Source organism: Perognathus longimembris, chromosome 2, assembly GCF_023159225.1.
Source record: "Perognathus longimembris pacificus isolate PPM17 chromosome 2, ASM2315922v1, whole genome shotgun sequence".
NCBI lineage: Eukaryota > Metazoa > Chordata > Mammalia > Rodentia > Heteromyidae > Perognathus > Perognathus longimembris.
The window spans coordinates 26774544-26795845 of record NC_063162.1 but is presented as its reverse complement, the minus strand read 5'-3'; the positions used below and the strand labels follow the sequence as shown (position 1 = coordinate 26795845).

The 21302-nt window shown below is 40.8% G+C and overlaps 1 pseudogene; it reads right to left on the bottom strand.

Annotated features, from left to right (window-relative positions):
• Window positions 1–746: 746 nt before the first annotated feature.
• LOC125343849 lies at window positions 747–18099 on the bottom strand (annotated as a pseudogene).
• Between the last annotated feature and the right edge of the window lie 3203 nt (window positions 18100–21302).

Genomic DNA, 21302 nt, shown 5'->3' with positions numbered 1-21302 from the left:
AAAGTAATAAAACAGACACAGGATATGGTCCAATCAGTAGAGTTCTGGTTTAGGAGGAACAAGGCTCTGAATTTAAACCTTAGTACTACCAAAAATGAAGAAATAAATGATATGGTCAACGTGTATTATACACATATATGAAACATCTTTAAAGGTACAAGTGATGTACATCAATAAAATAATAGAGCAGATGATAACGATATAAAAACATAAACTCATACCTTGCTTGCACTTGGAAACATTAATTCAAAAAAATAATTCCAATTCTTATTTCTTATTTACACTAATACCAGAGACATGGACTCTAATCTTTCATGTTTATTACGGTCTATATCTGGGTCTCACAGTACTTTACTACACAAGAAGCTGCTCTGGACATTGCTCTGGACATTCACTAAATCCACATCTCCCCATATGACAAGTGACATAGACAAAGGATTTTCCTACATCTTCCCCTTCCCCTTCCCTTTGCCCTTCCCTTCCCCTTCCCCTTCCCCTTCCCTTTCCCAGTGCTTGTCATAGTGTAGACAACATGCTACTGTGGGCCTCTAGGTTGTATCATTGTTTCATTGAATTTTAAACAAAGTAGGACAATCCAAGAATGACACCAGGCATGAAAAAAAGTATTTATTATTGAGAAAATACAGACTAATGAGTCTGATTTGTCATGTGGTAATTATTTTATTATTTTGTGGTACTAGATCATTAGTAAATCAGCATTAGGTAAGTATTAGCACTTAAATTTATTATACAACATAGGGGTCTACAGTTTTGATTATGCAGTGACACAGGAAGCCCTCCAAACTGGAGACTGGACCTTCCTGGATCTGGAGGGAGTGGGGAGAAATGAGAAGGGAGGACAGGAAGGCATCCCTCACAGGAGAAGGGGGTGAGTGATGGCTCACAGGAGGGAATTGCGGGTTACTGCACAGCTGGAGGCAGACAGCAGAGCTCTTCTCTACACTGGAAGGATGCAGAGCTGGTGTGGAGGGGGCACAGAGTTAAACCCATTTAGGACTGGACGGGTTTTGAGGTCCTGCGGATCCACCAGAGCTTTCAGGCTGAATTTCTGTAAAATGGTGGTCAGGAATAAAAACACCGGATTCGGGCCAGGCCTTCTCCAGTACATATCCGTTTGCCTGAAATTGGTGTTTTAAAAAAAATGAAAATCAAAGCAGGAAATGATTCCTTGTATGTTACTGTCAGCAAATGATTCACTGCATTAGTAACTGTAAAAAGAAACTGTCAGTGTTTGTTCAATGAATTACTAAATTCATGGCAAATGAATTTATGGAGGTGAAAAGCAATACAGATACTCGGTTAACTAATACATCATTGAAAGTATTATTTGTAAATAATTATTTGTAAATCTGAGAATTCCAGAACACACCTGTAATTTCAACACAGGAGGCTAAGATAGAAGAATCCAGTTGGTAACCAGTTTGGGGTACATATTTCATATCCTGTCTTAAAAATTAATCCAAAGGGGGCTGGTAATACAGCCTAGTGGCAAGAGTGCTCTCCTCATATACATGAAGCCCTTGGTTCAACTCCCCAGCACCACATCTATGGAAAACAGCCGGAAGTGGCCCTGTGGCTCAAATATTTTTGTGTATGTATGGAAGTACCAGCATTAAAGGGTTTTATACAATTTATATATACTAATGAACACCTATAAGAAGAAGAAATAATAGAGGTTGGGAATATGGCCTAGTGGTAGAGTGCTTGCCCCCTACACATGAAGCTGTGGACGAATATAGAAGCCAGAAGCGTGGTAGCCTTGATTAAAAAGAAGCCAGGGACAGTGCTCAGGCAAGGAGGAGGAGGAGGAGGAGGAGGAGGAGGAGGAGGAGGAGGAGGAGGAGGAGGAGGAGGAGGAGGAGGAGGAGGAGGAGGAGGAGGAGGAGGTGGAGGAGGAGGAGGAGGTGGAGGAGGAGGAGGAGGAGGAGGAGGAGGAGGAGGAGGAGGAGGAGGAGGAGGAATGATGCTCAAAGAAAAACAAGAAATAAATATTAATTTTTATTGTTAATAATTATCAAAACACTGTTTAAGTAGTGTGTGTATTTTCATGTATGCTTTTATGCAATGTGCAACAACAATACCATTATCCAACCACTTTATAATGATAGCCATAGTGGGCATTCTAATATCTGCTCCTGACACTTATTTTCCTATTTCTAAATAATGATCATTCCTTTTGCTCTTTTTGTTTCTTGTTGCTGGACCTGGGGCTTGAACTCAGGGACTGGGCGCTATGCCTAAGCTTCTTTGTGATCAAGGCTAGCATTCTACCACTTGAGCCACATGCCCACTGCTGGCTTTTTCTGGGTTCATTATTGGAGATAAGGGTCCCACAGTCTTTCCTCTCTGGGCTGCTTCAAGCCTCCATCCTCAGGTCTCAGCTTCCTGATCAGGTAGGATTACAGGCTTCAGCCACTGGTGTCCAGTGTCCAGTTAATTTTTTAATCACTTTTAGAGAATATTTATTGAATTCCTAATATGTGAGATCACAATGTGCATTCACATCTCTGTCTTACTTATTTAGCCACATCTACAAATAGACACATAGAGATACATACATATGCACATTCCCCCTCAACTCATTAATAACTATATACTAGATATAATATTTGACAAGTCGTCCCAGTTTCAGTCATTCTGACTACAGAAATTCCCTCAGAAATTTTCCGGTTACCACATTTAGGTGAAAGAACCATGTGTCTGACTCAGTTATTTTCACACAATTACATACACTCTATGTGTCAGAATTTTGGTAATTTGGTATCTATTGGTATCTGTTTACTAGTCTCCATTCTTTTTTGTCCTCAGAGGAATAATTATCATTTAAAATGACTTTATCACTTGGGCTGGGATGTAGCTCAGTGGCAATGAGCTTGCCTAGCAAGTGCAACGTCCTGGCTTCGATCCCCAGTACTAAAAAAAAAAAAGAAAGAAAGAAAGAAAACAATAAAATACAGTTTAAAAAAAACAACCTAAAATTATTTTATCACTATTTCTACAACAAGAACTTTAAATGTAAGATAAGTAAAGGATAAACTTATGAATACCTTGTAAAATTCTAACTTGCACAAACGTAAGTTTTACAGAAATAGAATTCTGAAATGGTAACATTTATCAGGTATGGCTTCTGCCTCAATAATATCTCGCTAGTGAGACTCTGTTTTCAGGACATGACCCAGAGTGGAATTTATCTCATTCTCCCTCATTAATTTCTAGGACTACTATTTATGCATAAATGAAAAGTTTCCTTTGAGTTATAGCAGAATTAGAATTGTCAGAATGAGGAAATGTGTTGGGGTTTTTTGCCCCTCCGGGCTCAGACACTTCCTTCTTTCTTTCCACCCTCCTTTGTCCTCTCCCCTAACCCTCGGCCTGCAGGTAAGTTAGAGTGGGACGTGGGGGTCGCTCCGACCTGACAAGCACGTGGCCTGCCGTAGTTGTGTCCGCCTCCTTTCCCTGGACGCTGGCGTACATTTGCTACAGGGCTAGCTTCTTAGAGCGAACTAACTTTATTGAGAGAAGGACAAGGGGAGATGATTCCGAGGGAGGGGTTTGGCCAGGATGTCGATAGGCTGAAAGGTATCACCTGACCCCCAAGGGCTAACGTCACTCGAGCGCGCCGGGCTGGCTAGAAGGTTGGGGGCTGTTTGCCCAACCAGTTCCTCTGGATTCCAATCCAGAGGGGGTAGAAGGGCCTCATTCCCCAGGGCTGGGGGAGGTGCATCAAGCCCCTTCCATCAAGACGAGAAAGATGGACCCCAACAAAATGTATATAGAAGAACTTATCTGTTGAAAAAACTGGAATTTTCATCTAGAACCAATATATAACTTATGTCAACTTATGCTAGAGCTATTTTCCAACAATTACATGCCATCAAACCCAGACACCAGAACAGAGTCTTATTGCCTTTCCCCCTGCCTTGTTCTCATCACTTCTGTCTGATTACAGCTGGTGGCACAGGATGTTGAACTCTGAGACATATCTGACAATGAAAATCACTAGCAGCATCTTTCCTGTATTTTCCTGAAAATTGCCTAGGTCTCTACCTGTGTTCTTACCTGTGACATGGGGGTATTTCGTCAGGAGCAGCAGGGCCTATCTCAGTGTTGTGCTTGTTTTTTCTGTCCTAGCACCAAATAAATCAAATGCAACAACTGTCAAACGTTCCTTAGTAAATTCTGATGGTTTTTTTGTGATTTTCCTGCACCTAGGATTTGATACAATTATATTATTTACCAGCCCATGTGATGACAGTGAATATACAGTATCTCACAGTGCTTAACCTGGAAAGAAAAGGACTAAGAGAAATGAACAATGACCACAGTGGGGGTGTTACACTAGTTGAGCCTAATGTTTCAGGGCTACTGTGTTGTCCCTACTCTAACTCATATGGTACTGACTGTATTTGAGGTCATGGAACTCACCACTCATTTAAGACACTAATAACTAAATTTTGTCAAATTGTTAAAAGACCAGAAAATTGAGTAATAGAAGTAGGAAAATTAGTGACAGAGATGTTATAGATAAGCCCCAAGCAAGAATCCTCAATTATGTTATTGATCCTGGTTTGAACTCACTCAGGGCTTGGGTAATGTCCTTCAGCATTTTTCATCAAGGCAAGTGCTAAACCACTTGAAACACAGCTCCACTTCCCTTTTTCTTTTTCTAGTTAATTGGAGCTAAATGTCTCAGAGACTTTTGTGCCCAGGCTGGCTTCACATCTTGATCCTTAAATCTCAGCCTCTTCAAGAACTCCTGGTTGCAATTTAAGTTCTTGTATCAAAATTTTACATATGTCCAATATTGCTTGTGAAAATGCTAAAAGGCAGAAAAACCTCAGAGTCACAAGGAGTAAGAATGGCTTCATCCAAACAAGATAGCCAGCAGACGGGAAACACCAAATCAGGTGGTCTAGGGAACCTGTGAGGGGATTACTAGAAATGCATGAGCTGAAGAGACACTAAACCATGAAGTCAAAATGTGTTCACATTGCCTTGTCATGGTATAAAGGAGAGAGTATGGATAAAGCACTACCAAGGACTGAGAAGGTGGTGTGAAGTTAAGTTGTTGTCGGTATAGCTGGACAGGTCTGGTGAGTCAGCTGCAGAAGCAGTAGAAGCACACTTCCTGCTCTTGGGGACATATCCCACAGGCACGTCTGCCCGGCTTGCAGGTCATGATCTGTCTATGCTCCCCACACTCCCCCAGGGGACCAATTGGTGCCCGCCACTTGTGCCTTACTTAAACTCCCCGCTAGGTGATTGGCCGGGGAGGACTCAGGAGGTGGGGGTTGCTGGGGGCTATATAATTCCTGATCTGCACAACAATAAACGAGACCTGCTTCAAGCTTGTCCTCCTGGTGTGTGTTCCTGTGCGCTCGTTCACGCTTACCTCCTGCCAGAGATCTAGCCCCGCAAGTGGCGCCCAATGTGGGGCTTGAGTGTTTTCGGCAGACGGATGGTCTAGTGCAAGGTAAGCGCCTCCATGGGCAACCTTCCACCCTCAGCGTGGGAGCCTCAATCTTTAGCACTTGTTGCCCTGCTTCGGAGTAGTCAGATAAAAGTATCAGAAAAAGAAGCTAGTTTGATATGGGAAATAGTGCATTGTATCTGTGGATTGACTCCAAGGCCATTTGGGATCCAGACAGCTGGTCCCGTGTCCTTCAAGCGGCTCATAAAAATGAAGTCTGCGAAGGCACTGAGCTGTCCTTGACTTTTTATCCTATTGTAGTAGCAATTCAAGCCTATCTGTCGGGGAGAGAGGAGGGAGAAACTTTGCAGGCGTTCAACGCCTCACTGCAAGAGGAGGCAGAACAAGCAGAAGATGGCGGAGCTGCTCAGGCACTTCTGTCTTCTTGTGGCACAGCAGACAATGCCAGCAAGATGGCGGAGGATCAACAACTTCTGCCATCTCGTGACTCAGAGTGCCAGCCGGCTATGCTTTCCAAGCCGCCTCCCCCACACTATCAATCCCAGGAAGTCCACCCAACCACTTCTTTAGGCCGTTTAGGCCAGCCTGGGAATTCCCCACTGGGGACTTTATATTCTTGAGCAGACATATCTAGTTTTACCCAGCACCAGCCCCCATAACTCCCCTATTTTTGTTATCCAAAAAAGAGCTCAAGGGGCTGGGGATTTGGCCTAGTGGCAAGAGCACTTGCCTCATATACATGAAGCCCTGGGTTCGATTCCCCAGTACCACATATACAGAAAATGGCCAGATTTGGCACTGTGACTCAAGTGGCAGAGTGCTAGCCTTGAGCAAAAAGAAGCCAGGGACTGTGCTCAGGCCCTGAGTCCAAGGCCCAGGACTGTCAAAAATAAATAAATAAATAAATAAATAAATAAATAAATAAATAAAAGAGCTCAAGGGAAATGGAGACTCCTCCATGACCTACGTTCCATTAATAGTCATATGAAAAAGATGGGAACGCTCCAACCTGGACTCCCACACCCTTCTGCAATACCCAAAGGCTGGCATGTTGCCATTATTGGTATTAAGGACAGCTTCTTTTCTATCCCCTTACACCCTAATGATAAAGAATATTTTGCCTTCTCGGTATGGGAACCTAACTGTCAGCTACCCACTCACTGATATCAATGGAAAGTTCTCCCTCAAGGAATGAAAAACAGCCCTACATTATGTCAGATGTATGTTGCCCGTGCTATCAGGCCTTTACTTTCTAAGTCCTTTTGCGTCCATTATATGGATGACATTTTGTTGGCACATAAAGATGTTGCCACCATGCAAGCCTGTTTAACACAACTCAAGGAAAACCTTGCAGTGCTGGGCCTCCATATTGCCCCTGAGAAAATTCAAATTAAAGCCCCTTACACTTATCTTGGATACCATTTAGATCAAACAATTACCCCAAATTGGCCTAGTATTTGTTATTAAACCCCAATATACTTTAACTGAACTATAGCAATTATGTGGGCATATCAATTGGGTGCGTGACTTTGTGCGTCTCCCTACCCAGCAACTTCAACCTTTGTTTCAGTTACTTCAAGGACCCTCTGACCCAACTTCTCTTAGTGTATTTTCCCCTGATGCTAAACAAGTTCTACAACAGGTTGCTGACCAATTATGGTCGACCCCCTTGGTGTTTGTAGATGCCACTCAAGTAATCACCCTAATTATAATAAATAATAATGGCCTGTTGGCAGCTTTAACTCAACCCCATGGTATATTACAACGGATACATCTAGCCACTTCCCAGCTACCAAAAATTAGCACGCCTATTACCATACTATGCAATTTAGCCATAAAGGGTGAGGGACAATGCCGTCAAACTTATGGCAGATTCCCAGACCATCTTATCTGGCCTATAGGAAAAACCATCTTTAATTTCCTGACAACTGAAGAGGAATTAGCCTTACAGGTCATCCACTACTATTTTAGCATTGATAATCAAATGCCCCAAAACCCTGTGTTAAGAGTTACCCAAGAGCTGCCACTTTTATGGCGGTGCCCTCCCCGTCCAAAAGGGAAACCCATCCCTCAGGCTGTTGTGCTTTTTACAGATGCTAGCAAAACTGTTTATGGATTTTATAATGCTGACACTAAAAAATACGTGCTTCAACAGCATTCCCTGTCTGTTCAAGCTGCTGAATTACTAGCCATATTCGTTGCCCTTGCATCCTTTCCCAATAAACCTCTTAATATTTTCTCTGATAGTCTATATGCTGTACAGACAGTTGCCATTCTTCCTGGAGCCTTATTAAGGGATGATGGTCATGATGTAACACAAATAATGTTCAAAATTCAGACTGTGCTAGACAATCGTGCCCAACCCTGGTACATTCAACACATTAGATCTCATACTAACCTCCCCGGACCCCTAGCTGCTGGTAATGAGGCTATTGACCATGCTGTCACCCCAGCCGTGTTACTCACCAATACATCCATGGACCAGGCCCGAGCGTTGCATGGTCGCTTCCACTTACCAGCAACCACTATCAAACAGTTATTTCCTGATTTAACGCACCAACAATGCAAACACATGATTCGGTCCTGCTCCTCCTGTGTGCCTCTCTTACCCTTAGGACCACTACAACCCATGGGAACAAATCTGCGAAGCCTTAGGCCCAATGGCACATGGAAAATGGACATAACCCATGTTGCCCAATTTGGCAGACAAAAATACGTCCATGTGTGCATAGATACATTCTCAGGCTTTATAACAGCCTTAGCCCTAACTGGTAAAACAACAAAGCACACCATCAAATCACTTTTACACGCCATTACAGTTATGGGCATTCCTTGGACCCTTAAGACAGACAATGGCCCTGCTTACATGTCCAGACAGTTTCATGAATTTTGTGCCCTTTGGAACATTACACACCACACAGGTATCCCATATAATGCACAAGGCCAAGCTATTGTCGAACGCAGTCACTAGGAAATCAAGACCCTCTTTTTAAAAGAAAAGGGGGAAATGGAGGGGCTAGGACTCAAAGACCCCCCAAAAAACACAATTAAACTATTGTCTCATAATAAAAATTTTTTTTTGACATTTGCACCTACCATGCACGGGTCCCCGGCAGCCCTGAATTGGGGTCTCCTGAAGGCACCTACTCCAGTCCCCGTGGTTAGATGGAGGGACCCCATCAAAAGAAAATGGGAGGGCCCTGATCCCCTAATGGCACAAGGGAGAAGATTTGCTTGTATCTTTCCAGACACGAATGACAAACCTGTTTGGATCCAGCTCGAGATGTCCGACCAGCCGTCACCACACACAAACGAGATGCGTCGACCACGCTTGGACAGCCCATGGAGGAGAAGGCACAGTCGTCGAGCTAGACCCCATGCCATCACCTGGGGAGACCTAAAGGGATTGGTAGAACAGGCTCAAGCTATGGCCCCAGACCCAGACCCGGGGCATGGTACTCTATTCCTTCTGATGTGTGCCATTGTTACAGCCAATTATCAATCTGCTGCAGGGCAGGGTAAGATAACGCTAGTGCCAGCCCTCAAATCTTGATGATGGTAGGGGAAGATACCACCATCTTCCCTCAAATGCTTTCTTCCAACGGCACGGTTGGCCTCCCCTTTTCAGCAGATGCCTTCTGGCATCAAAAGACAAATCTCACCTTTGCATGGGGAGAGGCTATTTCCTTTTGCTTTTCAAATGATTCAATTAGGCAATTTGATGGCTGTACTATCCCCCTCACCAAAGTGACTCATGGGACAGGATGGTGGAACTACACAGGACCCTACCCTATTTGCCCCACTGGAAAAAATTGCACTCAGGCTACTGACATACCTTTCCATATGCAGTTATGTCCCCGTAGGGAGTTTAATAGTATGGCAATGTTTCCACTCCTCTTGAGGAATTAGTGATTAGTTTTTGTGCCAGCTCCTGGCAAGGCAGGGTGTTTGGAAGCCTCACTTCGTCCCTATGCCCGGCTATATATATAACGAGTTTGAGGCGAATCCCAAACCTCAAAATCTAAAGGAGTCTTATAACTCTTCAGGAGGGCGGTTGGGGGACCTAGGATCCCCCCCCCCCACAATGCTAATCATTTGTTCATCACATTCCTGCCTGGACCTGTCTCCTTTTCTATTGGCCAACACTCATCGCTGCAACCGCTCTGCATGTGTCAGGGATGGTGGTAGTTAGAGCCCCGTTCTTTTTTTTGTCTAGGAGACAACTATTCTGACACCTGCACCCTCAGTAATCACTGGCAACCAAATGACACATATCCCTTTGCAGGCTTGGTACGTGTTCCCCTGTTTATTGTTTTGGCTACTAACGACGCTCAGTTTTCCCAGGTTCAACTGATTCATCCGTGCCCGAGGAGAGCAATAAGACTGATCATCGCGATAGTGCGGGCAATCATCGCTTCACTGGCTTCCGCTACCACCGCCGCCTATATCGTTGTCCCAGAGCATGTCCACAGTACATCAGATAAACCAGCTCATCCCTCAGCTGTCGTCCATAGAACAGCAACATCTGGAGGCTGCCAATCATCTTAAAGGAGGCCTTCTTGTGCTCCAACAACAAATAGACTTGCTCCAAGAACAGATTACGTTTCTTCAGCTCCAACAAGGAGGACTGTGCAATGCTTTGACTACTTCTATCTGTCAGCTTTCCACTCCCGTGCCCAATGTCACTGAACTTAGTAAATACATCCAAGGCCCTTGGTCCCTTAAGTACTTAAACTTTACCCAACGCTTGCTGCATGATAATACCCGCCTAAATCAGACCACTATACAGCTTATTCCCGCTACCTCCTTTTTCGAAGATGTGCTTAAAAAGCTACAGTAACGGTTTTCGCCATCCTCTCTGGTTATCTGGGGAGGCCTTGTGCTATTAGGGCTTATTCTTCTGGGGATTATTAAGTGCCTGCACTCCCTGCAAAAACGCCTCCAACAACGGGTCACCATAATGACGGTCCTTTTAAAAGAAAAGTGGGAATTTGTGGGTAGAGCTGGTCAGGTCTGGTGAGTCAGCTGGAGAAGCAGTGGAAGCACACTTCCTGCTCTTGGGAACGTAGCCCACAGGCACGTCTGCCCTGCTTGCCGGCCAGGATCTGTCCACGCTCCCCACACTCCCCCGGGGGACCAATTGGTGCCCGCCACTAGTGCCTTACATCAACTCCCCGCTAGATGATTGGCCCGGGAGGACTCAGGAGGTGGGGGGTGCTGGGGGCTATATAATTCCTTGATCTGTGCAACAATAAACGAGACGTGCTTAAAGATTGTCCTCCTGGCATGTGTTCCTGTGCGCGTCATTCATGCTTACCTCCTGCCAGAGATCTAGCACCGCAAGTTGTCAACAATGTTGCAGTTTTAAATGTTGAATGAGGAAATCATTAAATGATCAAATTACATCATTTTCTAGTTGGTCCCAGAGCCAGCATTAAATCTATCATGCTTTTATAATTTCCAGATGACTTGTAGTGTATCTAGTAATATGTAATGAAATAAGTAAAATAAACTGAACCTCTCAACAATTGTACTTGCTAGGAAAAGAGCCATCTCCTTTGACAATATCAATTTCATGTGCTTTTTAATCTCATCAAGTTAAATTGATTTTGGTAATATCATCTTTGTATACTTTTTTATCATTCAGTTACACTTAAACTCAAATCAAAAGGTGAAATTACTCTAGAACAGTGTGCTTAGATACCAATATTAAAACTCCCATCTGTCAAAATGAATTTGGAGATTTAATAGTTGCAGGACACATAGCCTACTATAATTCAGGTGGTATAAATGTTGAATAAAAAAGAATGAAAATCTAAATGAATAAAAATCTAATATTCCACGTCATGGACTAATTTTATCTCATATCATGCCACCATACAGAAGTGAACATTCCTAAGATAATAAAAGAGAAGAGAGTCTGTCATGAATAGATCTACAATACAAGAAGTGCTAAGGGTAGTCAGCTTTTAAGTAGAAACTGAAACATATTGAAAAATAAATTAACACTATATCAGTAAACACATGTCCTTGTTAAATATGAACCTACAGATAAAGATGAATGTAAATTATGCTATATTAGTGTATTCAATGACTTTTTAAGTTATGTAGACGTTTAAAGCATTAGGTAACAATCATAGATTAACACCCTGGGTATCAATGTGTTAAATATGTAATTTGTGGCAAAAGCGACCTCAGAAGGATGCAATTACAGGGGGGCAGAGGATTAAATGTGTACTGAGAAACGAATTCACTGTAATTTCACACTGCATTGTCATAAATTTGAAATAGTAGTCTCCCCCGAGTAACAAACAAGGAATCAGTTTACTTAGTTGATTGCAGTGCATATATACGTGCATAAACATCCATTATGCATTATCAATGTTCATTGTACATATATGTTACCTATATAATATATTCATTATATGTTTATATGAAAATAACATAGTATATAGTGAAAACCACTAAGATCTATATACGAAGAGTAAGAGGAGTTAGTAAACACAATAGAAGATGTGAAATTGACTAAAATACACTAAATGCATCTATAAATTATCACAGTATAATATAATACTATGACACATATATTACATACCACAATTATAAATCCTTTTTGAGGATGATAACCATTACCAATAAAGGATCGCTCCAGAATTATTTTTTCAAGGCTAATTGTGACTTCTGGAATATGCAGGAAGTCTACATTTATTAGGTCTACTCTTCTATACAATGTATAATAATGACACCTATCTTTATATAATGACCTTATATTATGAATGGCAATTGTTTCTATTTCACATGCTCTCTGAATTCTGTTTTCTCCTTATTCAGATTATTTTTATATAAAGAAAAGAGTAAGTGTATTCTAATTATTTAACAAATTATTCTTAAATTTCCCAGGATGCTTAGGGTAGGTTCATTTATATAATTGACAACTTATTTTTTTTCAAACATTGCTGGTCTGACTGTATAAACATCTCTTATAACACACACTATTTAATGTGTTACAACATGCTCAAGGATTCAAATAACCGTATAGATTTTTAACATTTTACCTGTTTTTTTTTTTAATCAGGAAACAATCAATAAAGTCTCTTGGATTGTTAACATCCAGTGATTCTTCATGCTCTTTTAGTCTATCCAGAATATAACTTTGCACATAATCTTTATTTTTGAGTAATGTTGTATGACTCCCTGGTATATAATCAATGAGACTGGGGAAAAGGTTGTAGATCTAAAAGTAAAACATTAATTTATTAAATGTATTTGCATATACACAATATAGAAAACTTTTCTGTAAATAGAAATGTTCTATGGCTTCCATCTTGAGGGGAAATTTTGATAGAACATATAAGGAGAGAGGGGTTCAAGGATGTCCTAAAACTTAGTCTCATGCCAGAGCATCTAAAGAACTTCTCCATGATTATATCGTTATTATCTTAATAGAGTTTGGGGCTGGACAAATCAGTACAAGGGAAAATATTGGGAGCAAATTTTGTAATTCAATTTTGTCATTTCTATCCAGGCTACCCCATCATGTAGAATCACAGTGGAATCATAAAACACTCTGACTGTACTCAGTGATTTGTAATAGCTTCCATTGTCCTAAATACACTTCCTATGTGAGGAAAATACTTCTGCCCAGTAACAGCATGACTACCAGATGTCTGGAAAACAAAGCTGTGGGAAATGTAAGCTTTCTCTAAGGACCTGAATATTCACGGATCCGCTAGGCATCTTTCTGGAACCAAAAAAAAAAAGTCATTTATAGGAATATCCCCTTGTGATTTAATAGGAAATATCGAATTAATTGCTGAGTTCATTAGCTTGAGTCAATCCTGTATTTGCACTTTTCAAAAAACAGCATAAGGGGCTGGGGATATGGCCTAGTGGCAAGAGTGCCTGCCTCATATACATGAGGCCCTGGGTTCGATTCCCCAGCACCACATATACAGAAAATGGCCAGAAGTGGTGCTGTGGCTCAAGTGGCAGAGTGCTAGCCTTGAGCAAAAAGAAGCCAGGGACAGTGCTCAGTCCCTGAGTCCAAGCCCCAGGATTGGCCAAAAAAAAAAAAAAAACAAGAAAAAAAAAACAGCATAAAATATAGACTTAGACATTTTGCTCAGATGTTTACTTTATATTCTTTTTCTCCCATTTCTATAAGCATCGATATTGTCAAAGGCTTTCATATTGACATGTCCATAGACAAATGAAATGCACCTTTATTTTGGTTTGAACTCAGGGCCTCAGGCTGGTGCTTGGCTTTCTTGCTCATGGCTGGTGCTCTACTACTTGAGCTACATTTCCTGCACTGTTTCTTGCTGGCTATCTGGGAGATGGAGTCCTGCAGACTTCTCTGTCCTGGCTGGCTTCAATCCTTGATCTTACAGGTTTCAGTCTCATGATTATGTAGCATTTTAGGCATGAGCCAACAGGGCCTGCCCATCCAATATATCTAGATCAGACTCAGCTCCTCTGCTACTCTCCCTCATCTTTCCCTTCCCTGCTTCCCAAACCAATTCCAACAAGCTTCATTGATCCATTTTGTTGCTGCAGAAAATTAACAAGATCCCTATCTCTTGCCCTGTAGTTATACCAATTGAAAATTGATCAAGGATCTTGATGTAAAACCAGAAACTTTGAAGATACTACAAAAATAGAATAGGAAAATCACTAGAATACATTGCCATAGGTAATAACTTCCTAAATGGCTCTCTATGATTCTTTAGGTAGGACTATCATGTCCAGGTATTCAGTCACCTTACTAATTGATCTTTACTTAATTTGGGACGAGTTTTTTAATTTTGTTTTGTTTGGTTTTTATGTTGAATCTTTTTTTATTGTCAAAGTATTGTACAGAGGGGTTAGAGTTTCATACATAGGCTGTGAGTACATTTCTTTGGGTTTTTATTATTGTTATTATTATTATTATTACTATTATTATTGCCAATCCTGGGCCATGGACTCATGGCCTGAGCAGGGTCCCTGGCTTCTTTTTTAGTCAAGGCTAGCACTCTGCCACTTTGAGCCACAGTGTCACTTCTGGCCATTTTCTGTATCTATGGTGCTGGCGAATCAAACCCAGGACTTCATGTATATGAGGCCAGCCCTCTTGCCACTAGGCCATATTCCCAGCCCCTTATGAGTACATTTCTCATCAACCTTTTTACCTCCTCCTTGGTTTTTCTCCACCCCTCCCCCCTCCCCCAAGTTGTTCAGTTGGTTCACAGCATATTGTCTTGTAATTATTGCTGTGGCATTGGTTCATCTTTTATGCTTTGTCTCTCCATTTTGGTGTTCCCCTTCCCTAGTTCCGATAAACGTAGATAAAATACCCAGTGTAGGGCAGGGAATGTGGCTTAGTGGTAGAGTGCTTGCCTAGTATGCATGAAGTCCTGGGTGCGATTACTCAGCTACATACACAGAAAAATCCTGAAGTGGCACTTTGGCTCAAGTGGTAGAGTGTTAGCCTTGTGCAAAAAGAAGCCAGGGACAGTGCTCAGGCCCTGAGTCCAAGCCCTCCGACTGGCAAAAAACAAAACAATAATACCCAGTATACCAAAGTCAGTTGCAGTGACATCAGGGGTAAAACAACGGGGAAGAAAGACATGGGAAAAGGGCATAATTTCATAGTACACATTAGAATTAACAGCAACAAAGATAAACCACTTATTTCTACTTATTTCATTTTGCTTATGATCATCTAAATTGATCATATGTACATTGCTTTTGAGCTATCTTACACAAGTACTAATTGATTCCAATGAGGGAAACCATAGAGTTTATGTTTCTTTGGATCTGGCTCACTTCACTTAGTATAATTTTTTTGAACGTCATTTCATTTCATTAAAAAAAAAGAAACACATGTTTTTGCTTAGGAAAATGAGATCTTGGTTTTACCTGTACCCATGGTGAGCTCAGAATCTCAAGGTTCTCATTGAATTTCTCCATCAAGGTAAGGAAATTCTAATCTTTAGAATCAAAACGATTCTGGAAAACAGTGGAGCAGATCACATTGCAAGGAGCACCGCCCATGATGAAGGTGGGGTAGCAGGGTGAGTCTGAGGAATCAGAAACAAATTGAAATATACATATGAAATACTTAGCATTCATCATCTTTATGGTTTTTATTACTGTGTTACTTATAAGTTCCTCTAACAGCCATATATCCAATATGAATTAAACCAGCATAACGCCCTACCTGAAGCCTGACTTGGCCAATACAAACTAACCGGCAAAATAACAACAGTTCATACTAATTGCTTTTACCAAAAGTCTTTCAATCCCAGATGTGTGCTATTTTGGAAAAAGAAGACTTTTACATACCTAATAGTCAGCCATTCAGAGTAGTAATATATTTGTTTGCAAAGCGTGTCCTACATAATACTGAAAAAAAAGGGACAGAATATCAGGTAACTGATAAGGTAAGCTTTTTTGAATCATCAATGGAGAGAAACTAAAAAGAGATTGTACCAGAGTTCACATACTAGCAGGAATCAAAGAAAAATGCAGAATGCATTCATGTTGTATGAAGGAAGAGAGTAATAACTAAAGTTAAACCTTTTATTATTAAATGTAAATCTCAGGTAAGGCAAACAAAAATGTAAAATTAATACATAGGAGTCTTCTTTTTCTTGTCAATACTTGTAAGTGAATGTCCCCTCCTTAGGGAAAAAGTAGACACTAAGTCTATTCAAGCACCAAATTTAATTTGTGGACAAGACGAAACTTTGGAAATTCTGAGATAAATAATAGATTACATATATACTAAATTTATCTATGTCTGAGATTCTATTATTTGACAGATAAAGAAAACGAGTATTTTCTGCACTCTCCATAAAGTGAAATTGCTATGAGCAAATAATCAATATGTAAGGTGCTACTCAGCTTAAATCATAGACACTAAGTAGTGAATTGGTATGAGTCGTTTGATTTATGGAATGGTTATTGAGTTGGTTGCATGTGTGTAGGCTACTTAAAAGTTGAATTGAGTCTGAGCTATCAGGAAAAAAGTTTTTTTATAGCTATGAAGGGGATGGTTATTTGGGAAGTTGCTGAGATTTTCTATGACTGCATGTGTGTGTTCACAGGTTAAGTCTGATTCTCAGCCCTTCATTTTATTTGGAAGAATAGGTCATTTAGAATCCAAGTAGGTAATCCTATACATAGTGACTATAGGTTAGTAGATTTAGTTGTGGGAGTGAGTACCATGAGATCTTAACATAAAATCGAATAAACATGGAATAAACAGATAGGCAAAAGTGAAAATTGAGCTAGGATACACTAAGAGAAAACTGGATAAAGAAATAATCATAATAGTTGAAATCTAGCAATTTTAATCAATTTGTGTTGTTTACACAATCATGATACAGCACGTGGTTACTCAAAATATATAAAGAAAAAGAATAAAGTGCTGGGTGAGAAGAAATAAATAATGTTAATATGAAGCAATTGCACTATGTTTGCAGAGAAATACTTTTTGATGTGAATTACATTCAAACAATAAAGCAAATACAATCATGCTTTACACTCTACCATGACTATCCAAAATTATAGGCAAAGGTACTGAGGAATACTGACATGTCACTGAAATGAGCATACCATATACCTGCATCAATGTGGGGGTCTCAGAGAGTGGAGAGGGCCCTTACCACCCTGCTCATTTAGCGATCACTCTCATGTAATGATGGCACTAGGTACCCTGAATGATGTTTGGAAGAAAGCAATGTTCCTTAGCTCTTCAGAAAGGAAGTCCAAACCATCTATCACTTCAGACACTGGTGGAGTTCATGACTTAACCCTAGGGTTCTCACGAGGCTTAATCTAACGATTGTGGTTGGTACCCTGCCCGGAGAGTCAAATTTGTGCAAATATTTGACACCTGTAGTGTCTCACCAGCAAAAAGCTTGATCTGTGGGTGTAGCGCAAGTAGTGAAGCACCAAGTATGAGCTGAGCAAGGGTTTAAAGCCTGGGGTTCCAGCCCCAGTATCAGGGTAAAACAAAAACTAAAATTTGCATTCATGATTCCTGATGTGAAAACAAAAGAATCTGTATCTGAGACAGAAAAGAATTAATGGACCTTTGAGATCAGTGTATCAAACAACTCCCACCCTTGGTTGTCCTCAACTCCTCCACAAGGCAGCGGGCTTCCTCTTGAACACGCTCTTCAATGTTCCTCTTCCCCATCACAAAATTCTGCAAGGTCATGATTCTAAAGCGCCTCATCTCTTTCCATCAGTGTCCATTGTTGAAAACAATTCCTGAATGAAGGGAAACAGAAACATGGATGGAAATCACAAGCAAGGACAAGAAAGAAGCAGATGGCAGCCACAGGGATGAGCAAGCTCTGACTACAGAACCCTTCAGGCCTCTTTTTCAATTCTCATTATCCCCACATCCTCTGCTCAATACACACACACACACACACACACACACACACACACACACACACACACACACACACACACATACACTCGTTTGTACACTTACCAAGACCTTTACGAACTTTTTCACCCAATGGGAATGAGCCTCTCCCAGAGAACTCCTCCCCATGACCAATCAGAGCTTCCTTCACTGCTTCATATCCATACAGCACCACTATGGGCTTCATGCCCAAATACAGAGTGAACATAGGACCATACACTTTGGAGAGCTGGAAATGAAAAAAAAAATACTAGCAAAAGATATCACTATATGCTCCTTAGAGTGAGCCTGAGCAAACCGGATACCATCATCGTTCTGGTTTTTTTTAATGCTTCTTTATTTTTGCTAACCCGATTTCAAATATTTCTGAAGTCCATGCAGTATAAAGGAGGTTTGTTATATCTGTCACTTAGAGGTGGCCTACAATGTGCCATGCAATGGACCAGGCAGTGGACACACCATTATAATTCATCTTCACATCAAAACACACAGCAGGCTTGTCATGTTTCACAAAGAAAGACACAGAGGACCATGGTTTCTAAATTCATTCCTACAGCCCCATGGATATTGAATAGAAGACTCATAGTTGAACTTCTGCTTCTTGAATATTCCATGCTTGAGAAATGTTTGATTCTCTTGTGAACACAAACCAGTAGCCAGATGACTGCTTCTAGAAAACCTGTGAATCTCTTACTGTTGAGGATCTCATTTTCTGTGACAAACTAGAAAAATTGGCATTTTTAAGTCAGCACAGCTGCTTCTTTAGCCATGTGCAGTTTGGGATCTACTGGCATTAAAGACAGAGGTTGGGCCCCACAGAGGCTGCCCCAGTACATGACACACCTTCCAAAGCCATTTCTCACCAAGCAGCACTGTTTGCCCCAGACAAATGTTTTATGCAAAATTCCAAGTAGATTCTGACACAATCAGGATTCCCTAAATGGTCTTATGTATTTATGTTATCTCATCTGCACAGATATTTCCTTCAATCACCTACAACTTCTTAGAGAAGTTAACTTCCATAAGGATTTTGAATCAAAAGCCATGTCTAATATGCTTTAAGATCTTTGCAATTGAACATTTAATCACGATATGTTCCTTAAAGTACATCTTCACGGGTAAAAAAACAAACAAACAATTATAGGCATAGATTTTGTCAAAGATGGCTCCCCTCTATTTGTGAAAAATCTTCTCTTGGCTTTAATTCATTTATTGTTTTTCTATTCTACCATTGATTATCACAAAGACTTGATTACTGTGTGTGCATGAGCAGACTTGAAGACCAGTCAGCTCTACTCAGCACTCTGTCTGTTCTTCCTCAATACACACTGCGCCAGCTGCGGACTCAGTACTTGGGCTCCACCATGACCTTCAATGTACCGACCACCGAGCCCTTCACTGCTTGAGCTGCAGAAACTTCACTGCAGTTCCTTGCCAAGCCTTCTCTCTGTCCACCACCAACTCTTCTGTTCATATTTTACCCCAAAACTCTTGCAAGCTATCCTAAGATTCTCTGAGCTATGACTGTGTGTTTCAAACCTGCAAGTCAGTCTCAGCAGATTGCTCTATGTTATAACCCCCTGAAACAGGAGGAGCCATAACATCCTTTTCTTTATAGAAACCAGCCTTACACTCCACCCTGGGTTTAAGGTTTTGGGAAGAGGCCTGCTTACTCTGTAACTAGCATTGTCATTCTTGCCAGTGGCATCTGAATTACCTTGTAATTGTGTCTTTGGACTCCTGTAACCCACTTGTGGGAACAACTAACATTGCCCGGAACTGTTTTCTAGTTGTCTGTATCGCATCTGTGTCTCTGTGCTTTTCTTCTGTCTTGTCACTAAGTATATGAATTCATCCCCTTTCTAAGCCATTCCTGATTTTCTCTTTGTCATGAACCTTCCTATTGGTAGGGCTTTAAACCAAATATTTTTTATTTGATTTATTCTGCTTTAAATTTTTCACTTTCAATTACAAAGTTGCATCTCTTGAGTCTTTATTTATTTGTTTGTTTATTTACTTATTTATTTATTGCCAGTCCCATGCCTGAACTCTGGGCCTGGGCTTCTTTATTGTGTTTTCCTTTTTTGTCTTTTGTATATATATATATTATCAAACTGAATTACAGAGAGGTTACAGTTTCATACATTAGGCATTGGATTGCGCCAGAGTTTCTTTTGCTCAAGGCAAGCGTCTACCATTTGAGTCACAGTGCATTTCTGTTAGCCAATCTTTACACCACAAATTGTCTTCTTTATATTACATAGCTATTTATTTTATTCTCTTTGACCTCATTCATTTATTCATGGCCTCTTTGATTTCACTGAAAATAATTATAATCATTTTTTGTTATCTTCAAATAGTTGTATAAAGGAATTTACATGTAGGCCATCCCTCTGTGTGTGATGCATATGATCAGTTACCCATTCCCTCATTCTCCCTCTGTCTCCTGTCTATCCAGTTCGCGTGATTCTCCTCCAGTTTCTTGGTTCCATTCTCAGTGAGTGACAACACAACATTCACTTGCGATTCCTCTACCCACAGGTCTGTTTCTCTCATTAGATTGTACCCTGGCTCAGACAAGACATATTTCAGCTTCCTAGTACTCACTTCGATGGATTGCCTGTTCCATGTTCAAAGGTGTTACACCATGGAAACCATACTTTATTCTATTTGATTGTGTCTATATGTATGTATTCCTAGATGTATTTTAATATGTTTATATTTTAAGTGTAATTCCCATTAATAAAGACAGCATGTACTTTTGGTCTCTCTCAGGCTGATTTAACTCAGTATGAATTTTTTCCAATTCCATGCATTTCTCTGAAAATGTCAGAATATTCTTCCTGATAGATTAATAATATATACATTATATATATATAAAATGTGTGTTTCTATGTTACATTACTTATCATAGGTTCCTATGTATGCATTGTCTGTTGTCTGCTGATTCTCTAGCTGGCTTTCCACTGAGTTGGAGGAGTCCTCCCATGGTATGTGCTCAGGACTCAGTGCCCTCTGCCTGTGCCTTGGGGCTTCTACTTCCACAGTCCATGGATCTCCTTTTCCCTCAGTGTGGCCTCACACATGACTGCTGATGAAATCAAAACTACTTTTCAACAGCACTTACTTCCACAGCAAGCTTGTCAACATTTGGGTGTGAGAATATAGAGTGTCTATTGAGTGTTTCTAGATAAAAATAGTGAGCAACATCACCCATTATTCTTATTTCTTCTATTTTTTGGGCCAACCCTGGGGCTTGAACTTAGGACTTGGATGCTGTCCCTGCGCATTTTTGGTCAAGGCTATTGCCCACCATAGGAAACAAAGCCCTAATTCCATTTTTTTAGTGGTTAATAAGAAATAAGTCTCATGGGCTTTCCTTCCTGGTTTTCAACCAACAATTCTCAGATATCAGCCTCCTATGTA